Here is a 12947-nt window from a genome sequence, read left to right as displayed (position 1 = left end):
GACGTGTATCTATTCTTTTCCAAATTCTTTCCCCATTTAGGTTATTGTAGAGTGTTGAGCAGAGTTACCTATGCTGTACAGTAGGTCCCTGTTGGTTATTTATTTTAAATATAGTAATGTGTACACATGGCTTCCCTGGTGGCTCAGAGGATAAAGCGTCTGCCTGTAATGCAGGAGACCCAGGTTCGATCCCTGGGTTGGGAAGATCCCCTGGAGAAGGAAATGGCAACCCACTCCAGTATTCTTGCCTGGAGAATCCCATGGACAGAGGAGCCTGGCAGGCTACAGTCCACGGGGACGCAGAGTTGGACACGACTGAGCGACTTCACACTCACACACAATGCGTACACATCAACCCCAAACCCCAGTCTGTCCTTCCCCATTACCCTTCCCCACTGGTAACCATACGTTCATTTTCAGTGAATTCATAAGTCAGTGAGTCTTTTTCTTTTTTGTATGCGAGTTCCTTTGGTCACTTTTTAAAGATCATATAATACGTCTTTCTCTTACTTAGCAGGGTAATCTCGGAGTCCATCCATGTTGCTGCATATGACGTTATCTCATTCTTTCTAATAGCTGAGTAATATTCCATTGTTTATATGTATCATCTTTTTTATTCATTCACCTGTATGATCATTGGTGTTGAATGTAAAAAGATTTTACCTGACAGAGACATGTTGGGGTATTTATGCATAGTGCAGGACTTACTGTATTTTGAACAGATTTGTTTTCAATACTTCAGCAAAAATAAGTGGAACAGGAGATGAAATAAGAATGCCAAAATGCTTAGAACTGTTGGAAAATGATGAAACCCAATCATGGGTTCATGGGGAGTTCATTTTACTATTCCTACTTTATATGTTTGAAATTTTTCATTAAAAATTAATTTTATTTAAATTTTTCACTAAAAGTTGTTAAAAATCAACAATAGGTTTCCACACCCAGCCAAGGAAACCGTAGTCACAAGGAAGACGTGTAGTTGCAGTCATAATCAGTTTTCAAGAAAGATAGGATTTTTGTCCCTAATGTACTGGTGCTGTACTTATTAAATAGTGGCATCCTTTTCTGAGCCATCTACCCCGTGAAGCAGGTGGAGCCTCTTATCTCCTCCACCACTAGGGCCGTGCAGCCCTGGCTTGGCTCTCATCTACTTGTGGAATCCACTTCTGTGATTCTGGCTTCTGGTCTCTGCTCCCTGTGTGCAGCAGAGTACCTTAATGTGTTCATGTAATTGATTACTCCAAGAGCCATGCTGTAGCCTGGCCTGCAAGGGTGGGAAGAAGTAAGCTTTCTGTTGGTAGCAAGTGTGCGTGCCTTCTCGTGGGTGTGTGCATTTGCACTCACTGCTGCTAAAAAGGACACAGTTAGAAAAGGGTGAAGAGCAGTCTTTCTCCCCAGCCCCTCTGCCTGCCTCCGCCTCCTTGCCAGGGAGCCGCCAGAAAGGCTGTGGAACGACCTGAAATCAACTTGCAAGTTCAAGTAGAGCCTCCATTCCCCTCTGTGGCAATTAACAGTGATTTACTAGAGGTTACATTCTAGCGTGGCCTCTGACCTTCTGTTATCAGCAGCTTCGGGGACTGGGGCTCATTATTGGTCAGTTCCTGGCTGCTCTGCAAACAAGCCTTTTCACATTTAGCTCTTGCCCACAACCACATCCTGTCCCTTTAGTACCGGACGGCACTGGGCTGCGCTGGGGTTAAATCAGGCAGGGGTGTGAGATGGAGGCGGCTGCCCTAGACAGATGGACCAAATCACCGAGTCATTTTTCCCTTGGCATTTTAGAGATGGGATGCTCCCTGAAGTTCGCTTTCCATGACACGTCCTCAGAGAACACAAGGTCAGCCTGATAGGAGTCTAAGTCCCAGAATGTCTGTCTGCAAACAGCTGATGCTGTTTTGCCCTGGCACAGACGGAGCATTTCCAGAAGGCTATTTGTCTTCTCGCCTTTTGTCAAGAAGACTCCCGTTACACAGAAGAGATGGGAAGTCACCCAAAGCTCTGTTTTCCCTTTGGCTCAGCCAGAAGGTGACGTGTGGGCTGTCCCTCCCACACATCAGGGGCCGTGTTCATGGGCGTGTGGTGGCCCGGCCATCTTAGCTCAGCAGCTCAGCCCCGCCGATAAATGTTAATAGTATGAGAAAACACTGGAGGAGCCTTGATCTGTCAAAGGTGAAGCATCTCTCTTATAATGCAGTACCAGGAAAAAGGCAAAGGACTGGTATGTGTCCAGATAAGAATAACTGCCTCCCCTCCTTTACGTCTTTGGACTACCTCAGAAGGCAAAGCTCATATTTCCTATTCTTTACAACTTTAGCCTACATTTGGGGTATATTTTCTTTCCCCCTCTTTTTGGCTTGGGTTCTGGTTTTCTGTTTCCATTTTCAGAAACCCTATAGGAAGCATACTGGGCACAAATAAGTTACCTGCTCAAAGGCAGTGATTCTTGTGACTTCCCTGCTGGTCCAGTGGCTAGGACTCCATACTCCCAGAGCAGGAACCCTGGGTTCGATCCCTGGTCGGGGAACTCAATCCTACGTGCTGCAATTAAAGTTCACATACCACAACGAGCCTGGTGCAGCCAAATGAGTAAATAAATATTCAAAAGCAGAACAACAAAAAAATAAAGGCTGTGATTCTTGCTTTCCTTCCACCCATCATGACTTTGCCCTTTGGCTTTGAGGTCCCCACGTAGCCCTCCCTGCTGGAAGGCTGTGTGCTCTCTCCTGACAGAATCCCGACCAGGGCTGCCTTTTCACAACCCTGCCTCAGTTGGCATCTTTCACGAGTATCTCAGCATCTTTCCCTTTTGTTCAGAGATAGAATCTTGTTACTGATAACTGAGACTCACAGCTCTTTTCTGTAATTAATGAATCTGCTCACTACACAGTCACTCTGGGAACATCTTTATTATCAGTCTAAGCCCCAAAGATACAGGTAGTTACAAATGCATGATGGGCATCTCAAGGATGCTAAAGGCAAAGGTGCCCCGTAAACTGACTGTAGTAACTGGATTTGGACAGACTTGGCTAGAAAGGCCTTGTGAAGGTCATGAGCTCTGTAGGGACTGCAGTGGTGGGTGGGGACTAGTTCCTCGGAAGATACTGGAAGTGGTTTTCTGCCTTGCATTAAGATTTTGTTTCTCAAACTGGGCCCTAGATATTGTTTGTTTCTAAGCTGTCTATGATGATTTAAATTTTCATCTCGGTAATAATTTATTAAACTGTTTTAAGCCTCTTCTGGATCATCTGGATGGCTACCTGTCAGTCAGTCAGTTCAGTCACTCAGTTGTGTCCAACTCTTTGCAACCCCATGGACTGCAGCACGCCAGGCTTCCCTGTCCATCACCAACTCCCGGAGCTTACTCAAACTCATGTCCGTAGAGTCAGTAATGCCATCCAACCAGCTCATCCTCTGTTGTCCCCTTCTCCTCCCACCTTCAATCTTTCTGTCATCAGGGTCTTTTCCAATGATTCAGTTCTTCACATCAAGTGGTCAAAGTACTGGAGTTTCAGCTTCAGCATCAGTCCTTCCAATGAATATTCAGGACTGATTTCCTTTAGGATGGACTGGTTGGATCTCCTTGCAGTCCGAAGGACTCTCAAGAGGGCTACCTGTGACTAGTCTCAATTATATTTACTGTCAGGTTGGTGCCCAAGGAGGACCAAAAATACTCATATGGGGCTTCCCTGGTGGGCCAGTGGTTAAGATTCCTTGCTTCCAGAGCAAGGGGAATGGGTTCAATCCTTGGAGGAGGAACTAAGATTCCACATGCCTGTATGCTGTGGCAAAAACAAAACAAAACAAAAACCTCATATGAACTGGATTCCCTGGAGGGACCACAGGGTTATGCGTAGAGGGGGTTCCTGAATTGTTAGCTTAGGAATGGAAGAGAACAATACGCGTCTCAACACTTCTGCACATTTTATGTCTATTACATTGTATTGTACGTTACTGTGAGTCAAACAAAGCTTGGAGAAGTTAGTCCCTTTCTTTGCCAAAATGATCCCAATGATTTAATAAGTATGTATACAGAGAAAGGGAGGAGGGAATTCTTTCCTATTGAGAGCCCTGGGTGTTGAAGTTCTGCTTTCCAGTCATTGGCCTTGTAAAACATGAATTGTTAGGAGTTTCTGGAGAGGACATAGGGTTTGTCAGACAACTGATGCCCAGCCTCTGTCTGAGTTGTGAACTTGAGCTTGTGGCTGGAACAGAGGTGGGCCTCAAATTGCTGGGTTCCATGCACCACACCCAGCTAACTCTTGTGTGAGTCTGTTTTCATCCTTATCCCTCTGCTCCAAGCCATTTATGAGTTCCCATTACCAACTGGATGCTTTACCTGGGCAGCAAGGTAAACACACCTCCATCTGGCTGGCAAGTCTCACCCCTTGAGAGTCTCATCTCACTGTTCGCCTGCCAGAAGCGTGTGCTCCAGCCACCCTTCCTCACGCAGCCCCCAAAGCTCCCATCTTACCTCTTTCATCACTTCCTTGAATGCTGCCTTGGCCCCATCTCCGTTTGTCCAAGCCCCCGCCACCCAGCCCAGTCCAGACACCATTTTACCCTCTCGGATCACCCCCACTCTGATCAATGTCACCCTTCTTTCCTTCCCCCCTAGAATAGCAATCATGTGGACTTGACACGTTCTTGAGTTGTGGGGTGGTGAGTGGATGGGTTTGTCCCCCCTGCTTCTGGGTTATGCACTCTTGGGTGGGAGGCAGGGTTCAACTCAGCTCCTAACGTGGCTTTGTCTCCTTCTAAGATGCCCTTCACAGCACCTGTGTTTATTTGTTCACTCTGGGATTCATTCAGTTGCTCACTCATTCATGGAAAAGACTTGTATTGAGTAGCTACTATGTGCCAGCCACCAAATTGGGCACTGTGAGTAACCAGTGATCAAGACAGACATGGAGGAGTATTCCTCATGAATCTTAGAGGCTGGGGGATGGAGCGGGGAAGTTGGGGAGGAGAGGCAGGCCTTAACAAGCCTTGACAGCTCAGGAGTATTGATAGAAGGAGTCTGGAAACCCCAGAACACACTACAGAGGAATGTCAGTTATTGGCTGTATATGACTTAGCACCCTTTTCAAACCAGTGGTTGAGAACACTTAACACCCTTGGACTCTCGCTGTTAATCCTGTCTGCTCATGTGAATCGGCCAGGGAGCCTCCAGGTGCTTGGGCCCAACAAGAGAGAGTCTGACATATTTGGTCTGGGGCATGAATATTGTCAAGAAAACAGAACTCATGGTCCAAGGGGGAGCAGGAAGACCCAAAGCCCCCCCCCCAATCTGGTCCCCATATAGCCCCCTGAGAATAAGGGCCTTGTTCAGTGCTGGGGCCACAAGTGAGAGGGCTCAGAGAAGCTTGTTTGGGCTTCCATGGGCCCTGTTGTGGATCCACCCCCCAAAATTATCTTCAAATCCTAACCCCCAGAATTGGCCTTATTCAGAAACATGGTCTTTGCCGATGCAATTCAGTTAAGATCCAGTGGCCCTACTGGGTTAGGATGGGCCCTTCTTCAATAAGGATGAAATGTCCTGCTAAAGAGGTTTAGCATCCAGACACACAGGGAGGACGGCAGAGGCACAGGTCAGACCAATGCAGCTGCAGCCGAGGAATGCTGAGGCTTGCCAGCAACCACGAGAAGCTAAAAAGAAAGAAAGTGTTCTTCCCCGGGTGCATCACGGGGAGCGCGATCCTGTCAACACCTGCTGTGGGACTTCAGCCTCCAGGGCTGGAAGAGAAGACATTCCTGTTGATTGAATCATCATTCCGTGGTATTTTGTCATGGCAGCCCTGGGACCTAATACAGACCCAGGGGTCATGCCCACGGGAAGGGCAATGCCAGGTTCCCCCCTTGACCTGGATAGTAGGAGCCCAGAGGCAAACCCTTAGCAAGTGTCACAGCTGTGACTTTCTTGACTTTTTTTTAATCAAGACTGCAGCCTGTAGGGGAGGTCAGCAAGAGAGAAGGGGACTCAAAGTGTTAAGGGACAGCATGGCTCTCACTTAATCAGTCCCACAGCTACAACTGCTCATCATTACTATAGCTTCATCATCAAGTCAGTGGCTCGACCAGGGTTCTGGGTGGGGAAAGAGCATGTACTCTGCGGCCCTGGCTCTAACCCCATCTGCGTCACATCAGCTATGTGACTTTAAGAAGTGTGGCTTGGAGACCTTTGTCTTCCCCTCTGCAAAGTGGAGTTAATAATAGACCCCGTGCAGGGTTGTCGTGAGGATTAAACAAAATGTGAGCAGAATGCCTTGATAAGACAGCTGTCACGTGCCAGTGCCGTCAATTTAGTGATTTGAACAGAGCAGGCTGAATGGTGGAGGAAAACATCCTCTGGCTTGATCAGGGAACATGATCACGCCAACCTTGGTGTGTGGATGAACCCTGGTGGCAGGGCAAAGATCTGAGCTTGGATTTTGGTTCTATCATGAGTGACCTCTGCGACCTTAGGAAAGTTACTTTCCTCAGTGTCCTCGACTTTAAGATTGGTTAACAAAATCTATACGATAGTGGCAGATGAAATGAAATGACATAAGCGCCATTTGTCAGTGTTGGCCAGGGACTCATCGGAAGGGACGGGAAGGACCAGGACTCAGAACCGGAGCAGGGGCTCAGCCTGGTTCCTAGGCAGTGGGGCTGCTGGGGGCTCGGGGTGCTGACTCTGGAATGGGGCAGCTGGCCTGACTTGCCTCTCAGTGTATGTGCTGCAGGTTTCTCTAGGATGGGAAGCCAGTGGATTCTCTTCTTGGAAGAGAACCTTCCAAGAGCCACAGGTTGGAATCTCTGACTCTTGCACTTCTTCCAGGGGCGGCCTCACCCCAACTTCCCAGTTTTCCCAGTTCTCTGCTCCTGTGTCCAGCTCCTACTCCTGCAAGACAGCTCCGAGGGCACAAGCGGCTCAGACCCCAGCACCATCGAGTGGGGAGCAGAGCCTGGCAGAGGGCATCCTGGATGTGTTCTTCTTCCCCTGGGCTCTGTGCAGCTGTCCTGTCCACACCTGTCGGTAGGCCGCCTTCTAGAAGCCCTGGGCCCACCACCTGCTCAGCTTTTTGTGAAAGTTGTTTGCTGTTGTTTATAGCCAACATGGAGGGCTCTGTTTCACCAGAGTGGATGTTTTCAAATTCAGAGGTTTTTACCTGCTTGATTTTAAATCTAATCAGATTCTTCTAATCTAATGGAAAATCAGAGCTTTCCAACCAGGCTAAATCTTTTGTAAGTCTGTTCCTTCCTGGGCTCTTTGTTTCACAAGCTGCGTATGAGCTTTCTGCTCTAGTTCCATGAGTTGAAGGCTAGTGTGCTAGTTACCCATGCATGTATGTGTTAGTCACTCAGTCTTTGCAACCCCGTAGACTGTAGCCTGCCAGGCTCCTCTGTCCGTGGAATTCTCCAGGCAAGAACACTGGAGTGGGTAGCCATTCCCTTCTCCAGGGGATTTTCCTAACCCAGGGATTGAACCCAGGTCTCCTGCACTGCAGGGGGATTCTTTACCGTCTGAGCCACCTAGGATTGCAGCAACAAATGACCACAAACTAGGTGGCTTAAAATGCCAGAATCTTATTCTCTCACTGTTTTGGAGGCCAGAAATCTGAAGTCAAGGTGTCAGCAGGGCCATGGCCCATCTGATAGCCCTAGGAGAGAATTTTTTCTTGCCTCTTCTTATTCTGGGTGGGGCCTGGCATTCCTTGGCTGTGGGTGCCACCGCAGTGCCTGTCTCTGCCTTCACATGGCCTTCTTCCCTGTGTTTCTGTATTTTAAAGCTCTCTGTCTTAAAAAAAATATTTTTTGATGTGGACCATTTTAAGAATCTTTATTGAATTTGTTACAATATTGTTTCTGTTTTATGTTTTGGTTTTTTGGCTGCGAGGGTTCTTAGCTCCCCAACCAGGGATTGAACCCGCAGACCCTGCGCTGGAAGGCAAAGTCTTAACCACTGGATCAGCAGGGAAGTCCAAGAGCTCCCTCTCTTTTCTTCAGTGATATCATCAGCCATTGGATTTAGAGCCCATCTGAAATCCAGGATAATCCTGTTTTGAAATCTGTAATTTAATTGCATTAGTAAAGACCCAGTTCCAAATAAAGTCACATTCATGTATACCAGGGATTAGGACTTGGATGTATCTTTCTGGGGGCTTCTATTCAACCCACTACAGGGGGTAATAATAACATTTATTGAATAATGTTTTGTGTCTGGTGGTTTTCACATGTTACTTCACTGAATCCCCACTCTAACTCTGCAAAATAGGTACACTTTCTTCCCACTTAAGCTTCCCTGGTGGCTCAGATGGTAAAGCGTCTGTCTACAATGAGGGAGACCCAGGTTTGATCCCTGGGTCGGGAAGATCCCTAGAAAAGGTAATGGCAACCCACTCCAGTACTCTTGCCTAGAAAATCCCATGGACAGAGGAGCCTGGTAGGCTACAGTCCACGGGGTCTCAAAGAGTCGGACACAACTGAGCGACTCCACTTTCTTTCTACTTGCTTCCTACTTTTGTAGGTGGGAAAACTAAAGTTTGAAAAAGTTGTCAAGCTTGTTGAAGTTCAAACAGCTTGCTGGTGCAGCCACTGAATTCTAGCCTAGCTCTTTCCACTAAGCTGGAGTCATTCTTCATCAGAAGAGGGAGAGAAATGAACAACTACCGTAGTAAAATGGCCATAGGGAAAACATATGGGTTTTCTGCCACTCATTCATGCATGGAGAACCACCGACGAATACTGGGGCATTAAGAATATCAGGAATTTTTTACCCTGGAATGTTAGTCATAAAAAAAGAATGAGATTTTGCCACTTGCAGCCACATGAATGGATTCAGAGGACATTGTGGTAAGTGAAATAAGTCAGATAAAGGACACGGTGTATGGTATCACTCATGTGAAATCTAAAAAAGACAACAAATAGTGAATAAAACAAAAAATTATAGCAGATATCGAGGACACACTAGTGGTTACCAGTGGGGACTCAGAGAGAGAGGGCTAATACAGGAGTAGGGGGAAAGAAGAGCAGGAGTTTTGTAATGATGTTCATCTAAAAGTTGCTGAAAGCTAACGTAATTAGAGCAAAAGAATTTATACCAAAGGATATTGATGGATACTTCAAGAGGGCCATCACCAGTTTATTTGGTGGTTGAATCTAAAGGTCTAACACATATTTGTGTGTGTGCTAAGTTGCTTCAGTTGTGTCTGACTCCTTGTGACCCTCTGGACTGTAGCCCACCAGGCTCCTCTGTCCATGGGATTCTGCAGGCAAGAATACTGGAGTGGGTTGCCATGCCCTCCTCCAGGGGATCTTCCTGACCCAGGGATTGAACCCATGTCTCTAACATTGTCTGCTGCCTTGCAGGCAGAGTCTTTACTGCTGAGCCACCAGCAAAGCTCTTAACATGTATTAGGTGCTCCAAAAATATTTGGTGAATAGATGAATGCCTGAAGAAATGCAGCTGTGAGAAGACTAAGGATAAGGTCACCTTGAGACAAGATCCCGCTATGGTATATGACTTCTTAGCTGCCAAAGTAAAGTTGAGGTGTTCCTTCACTTTGCACAGTCTTTGCAGCAGAGCCTCTCTGCTCACCTCACAGATGGGAGTGCTTTTCTTAGGGAAAGAAACAAAATTAAGTTTATATTAAAAGTTGGATGCCAGGAGTTTGGGAATAATCTTGATTGTCTCTCTGTTATATCCCAGCTGGGATCAGTTGAGACATCTCAGAGCCCATAACCTTCCCAGGCAGAAGCTTGTCCACCATTTTCTGCCAGGGTTCATTTCCTGACTCTGGGTTCCACGATTTCTAGGAATAGAATATAAGCAAATGGAGAAAACTTTTGTACTGCTGTGAAATTTTGCTGGGAAAAGAAAATGCATGCTCAAAAGTTCTAAGAACTTCTGAGCCTCGTACCCAAGAGACTGTACAGATTTGTGCATTTTGAACCATGCTTGTTGGAATAAATTTGGGTTGGGAAAGTAGCTAGGAGGTTTGAGATTTCTGGACAATAGTGTTTTAATTCCCAACCATGTGAAATTTTCTTTGCTGTTTCAAAATGTCTTTCAACTTGAATGGGACATCTCCTTGGTTTGCAAAGGCTCTGTGTATTAGAGTTCTGCAGAGAAGCAGAACCAAGAGGCTCTCTCCCTCCCTCCCTCCATCTACCCATTCATCCATCGGAAGAGATTTATTATAAGGAATTGGTTCCTGTGATTATAGAGGCTTGTGGCCCAGTCAAGTTGACCCCTAAAATTAACCTCACACTGAATTTCTATGGCATATGTTCATTCTTAGCTCTAGTAAGGTGGCAGTGTCATAGATATGACCCCTTGTAATGTCCTTGGCAAAGGTATATTCAATTGAAACAAAAGACTGTAGGAGCCAAGGCAGAAATCCAAACAGTGGCTCCTAAGATAGGATGTTTTCTTAGCCTTGTAAATGTCCATTGGCTTCCTTTGCTTCTTGTCCTGTCTGTGTCTGTTTCTCTTTTTTAAATGAGTGAAAGAAAAGATGGGTGAGATATGTTATTACAGTGCAGAGAGAGGTATTGGGGTTTCTTTGACCACATCTACAGGGCTCTTGCTTGAAACCTGTTTCTAATAGACAGAGGAAGGCTTTGATTAAAACTATATTTGCTCACCAAACTCTTTCCCTTTTTATTAACAGATATAGCTCTCCCCATTAACCCACTCTGACTGAGGAGACTTGCTATGCAGGGGGCAAGGAAAGTCAATTAACTTCCAGAGGACTTGGATGAATACCTCCAGTAGGACTGGTCCGTGGATGTTCATTAGGCCTCCTTCCCACCACTTTTCATTTCCCGGTTGCTGTGTTGACTAGTGAAAGGCATGTTTACACATATGGCTCACAAAATACATTTGAGTGGTAGATTTTTGTTGTTAGCTAACTTGATTTATGGATGTGAAAGCTGGACTGTGAAGAAAGCTGAGCACTGAAGAATTGATGCTTTTGAACTGTGGTGTTGGAGAAGACTCTTGAGAGTCCCTTGGACTTCAAGGAGATCCAACCAGTCCATCCTAAAGGAGATCCGTCCTGAGTGTTCTTTGGAAGGACTGATGCTAAAGCTGAAACTCCAGTACTTTGGCCACCTGATGCGAAGAGTTGACTCATTGGAAAAGACTCTGATGCTGGGAGGGATTGGGGGCAGGAGGAGAAGGGGACGACAGAGGATGAGATGGCTGGATGGCATCACTGACTCGATTGACATGAGTCTGAGTGAACTCCAGGAGTTGGTGATGGACAGGGAGGCCTGGTGTGCTGCGATTCACGGGGTCGCAAAGAGTCAGACACAACTGAGCAACTGAACTGAACTGAACTTGATTATAAGGTATTTAGTCTTCTTAAAACCAGGAGTCGTTTAAAATCCAGTAATAAAGTCAACATTATTTGTAATATGGCCACTAACAGATATTGTATTAGCAAAATAATCACCATGCAAGATTTATTGGTAAACTTGTCAGGTCAATCTCATACATCAGAAGCTTTAGTAATAGTGGTCTCAGCACCCAGTTAAATATATTTCCTGAGTGTTTTACTATTCTTTTTTTACTGTGTTACTGTTCTCATGGGATATGATGTGGTCGTTGGCAGCTTGGATGAATACGGAGGGTTGAAGTGGACTACCAGAGGTCTTCTGTATGTTTATATGAATATAGGCAATAATATTCTCTTAGGTATGCCAGCTCTGCTAGGTGCTGTTTTCTTTATGACTATTTTATTTATTTATTTGGCTGTGCCAGGTCTTAGTTATGGCATGTGAGATTTCAAACCCAGGGCCCCTGTACTGGGAGTGCAGAGTCTTAGCCACCTGGACCACGAGGAAAGTCCCAAAGTGCTAGTTTCAAATGATTGTGAATTTCTTCTTCTTTGTAAGTTGGACTGTCTGGATTTGAAAGAAGAAATTGCAGGGGAGGCCAGCCAGGGTTACGGTGGGAGAGATGAGAGTGATTTGCATTCAGATCTGAATTTACTAGCTGTGTGTGTGTGATTCTGGGCAGGTTACATAATCTCTCTGAGTCTGTTTCTTCATCTCTGGGATAGTTGTGTCTACTGTATAGGTTTATTATTAAGAGCTCGGTGTGGTGAAACTTGTCAGTCGTGTGGCTGACTTTATTCATAATAAAAGCAGTTTTCCTCTTTTGGTTTATATTCTTTCTCTTTTACTGGCTTATTATGACTAGCCTTTTGTGTTATTTATTTAACTGTAATTCTGTAATTCTGTCTTCTTGTTGAAGTTTCAGTAGAAAACTGCCCATGAGAGAATCTCTTAATCCTGGTTGCTGAGTCCAGAGTTCATTGTATTTTTGTTTGACTTTCCACCAAATTACATTCAGAACAGTGGTAAGGCAAAAGAAGTCATCTTCATTCCCAGGTTTTAAGAATTAAGCCTTACTTCTGAGTAAGCAAATCCTGAACCAAGTTTGGGATTCAGAGGTAGGATTGTTCTGGAGAGGCTGGATGGGTCCCAACAACCAGTTCTGAATGGGAACGACAGGGGCTTTCAGAGCCATGGGCTGGAATAGGGGGATTCTTCACCTACTATAGTCATCAAATGTGTTAATGCCGGCCCACGGGAGTGTGAGCCTAACTGGTGCCTAACAGGTACCTGATCAGGGACTTACCAGGTGCAGCAGGGGATGCTGGTAAACTCTGAAGCTTGCACTACAGAGATCTGGTTTGAGATTCTGAACAGACACAATTTTAGCATTTAGGAGGCTTGAAAACACTTAGAAAGGAACTGGTCCAAAGAAACTTAACATGGTACAAATAGCCCCTACTGTGGTCGGGAGGGGAGGTGCTAATTGAGAGATGATTGTCTGAGATGCCACTGGTTACAAGAAGCAACCTCAATTAAGTAGCACCGTGGCTGAGGGAAGAGAATACAGGAAGCACAACTACATTACCTGCAAACTGAGTTGCAACGTGCATTCTTATTTTATG

At 45.7% G+C, this 12947-nt stretch overlaps 1 protein-coding gene and 1 non-coding gene across 6 annotated transcripts in view; both read left to right on the top strand.

The window, feature by feature from the left end:
- Positions 1–12947, top strand: part of AFAP1L2 (actin filament associated protein 1 like 2) — a 117736-nt gene that overhangs the window by 40152 nt on the left and 64637 nt on the right. The gene's annotated exons all lie outside the window — the stretch shown is intronic.
- Positions 133–204, top strand: TRNAY-GUA (transfer RNA tyrosine (anticodon GUA)). The gene has a single exon. It is a non-coding gene; the product is annotated as a tRNA-Tyr (tRNA).

The sequence above is a fragment of the Ovis canadensis genome, chromosome 22 (genome assembly GCF_042477335.2).
Source record: "Ovis canadensis isolate MfBH-ARS-UI-01 breed Bighorn chromosome 22, ARS-UI_OviCan_v2, whole genome shotgun sequence".
In the NCBI taxonomy this organism is placed as follows: Eukaryota; Metazoa; Chordata; class Mammalia; order Artiodactyla; family Bovidae; genus Ovis; species Ovis canadensis.
The sequence above is the reverse complement of the archived record's forward strand: the minus strand, read 5'-3'. Positions and strand labels throughout refer to the sequence as shown.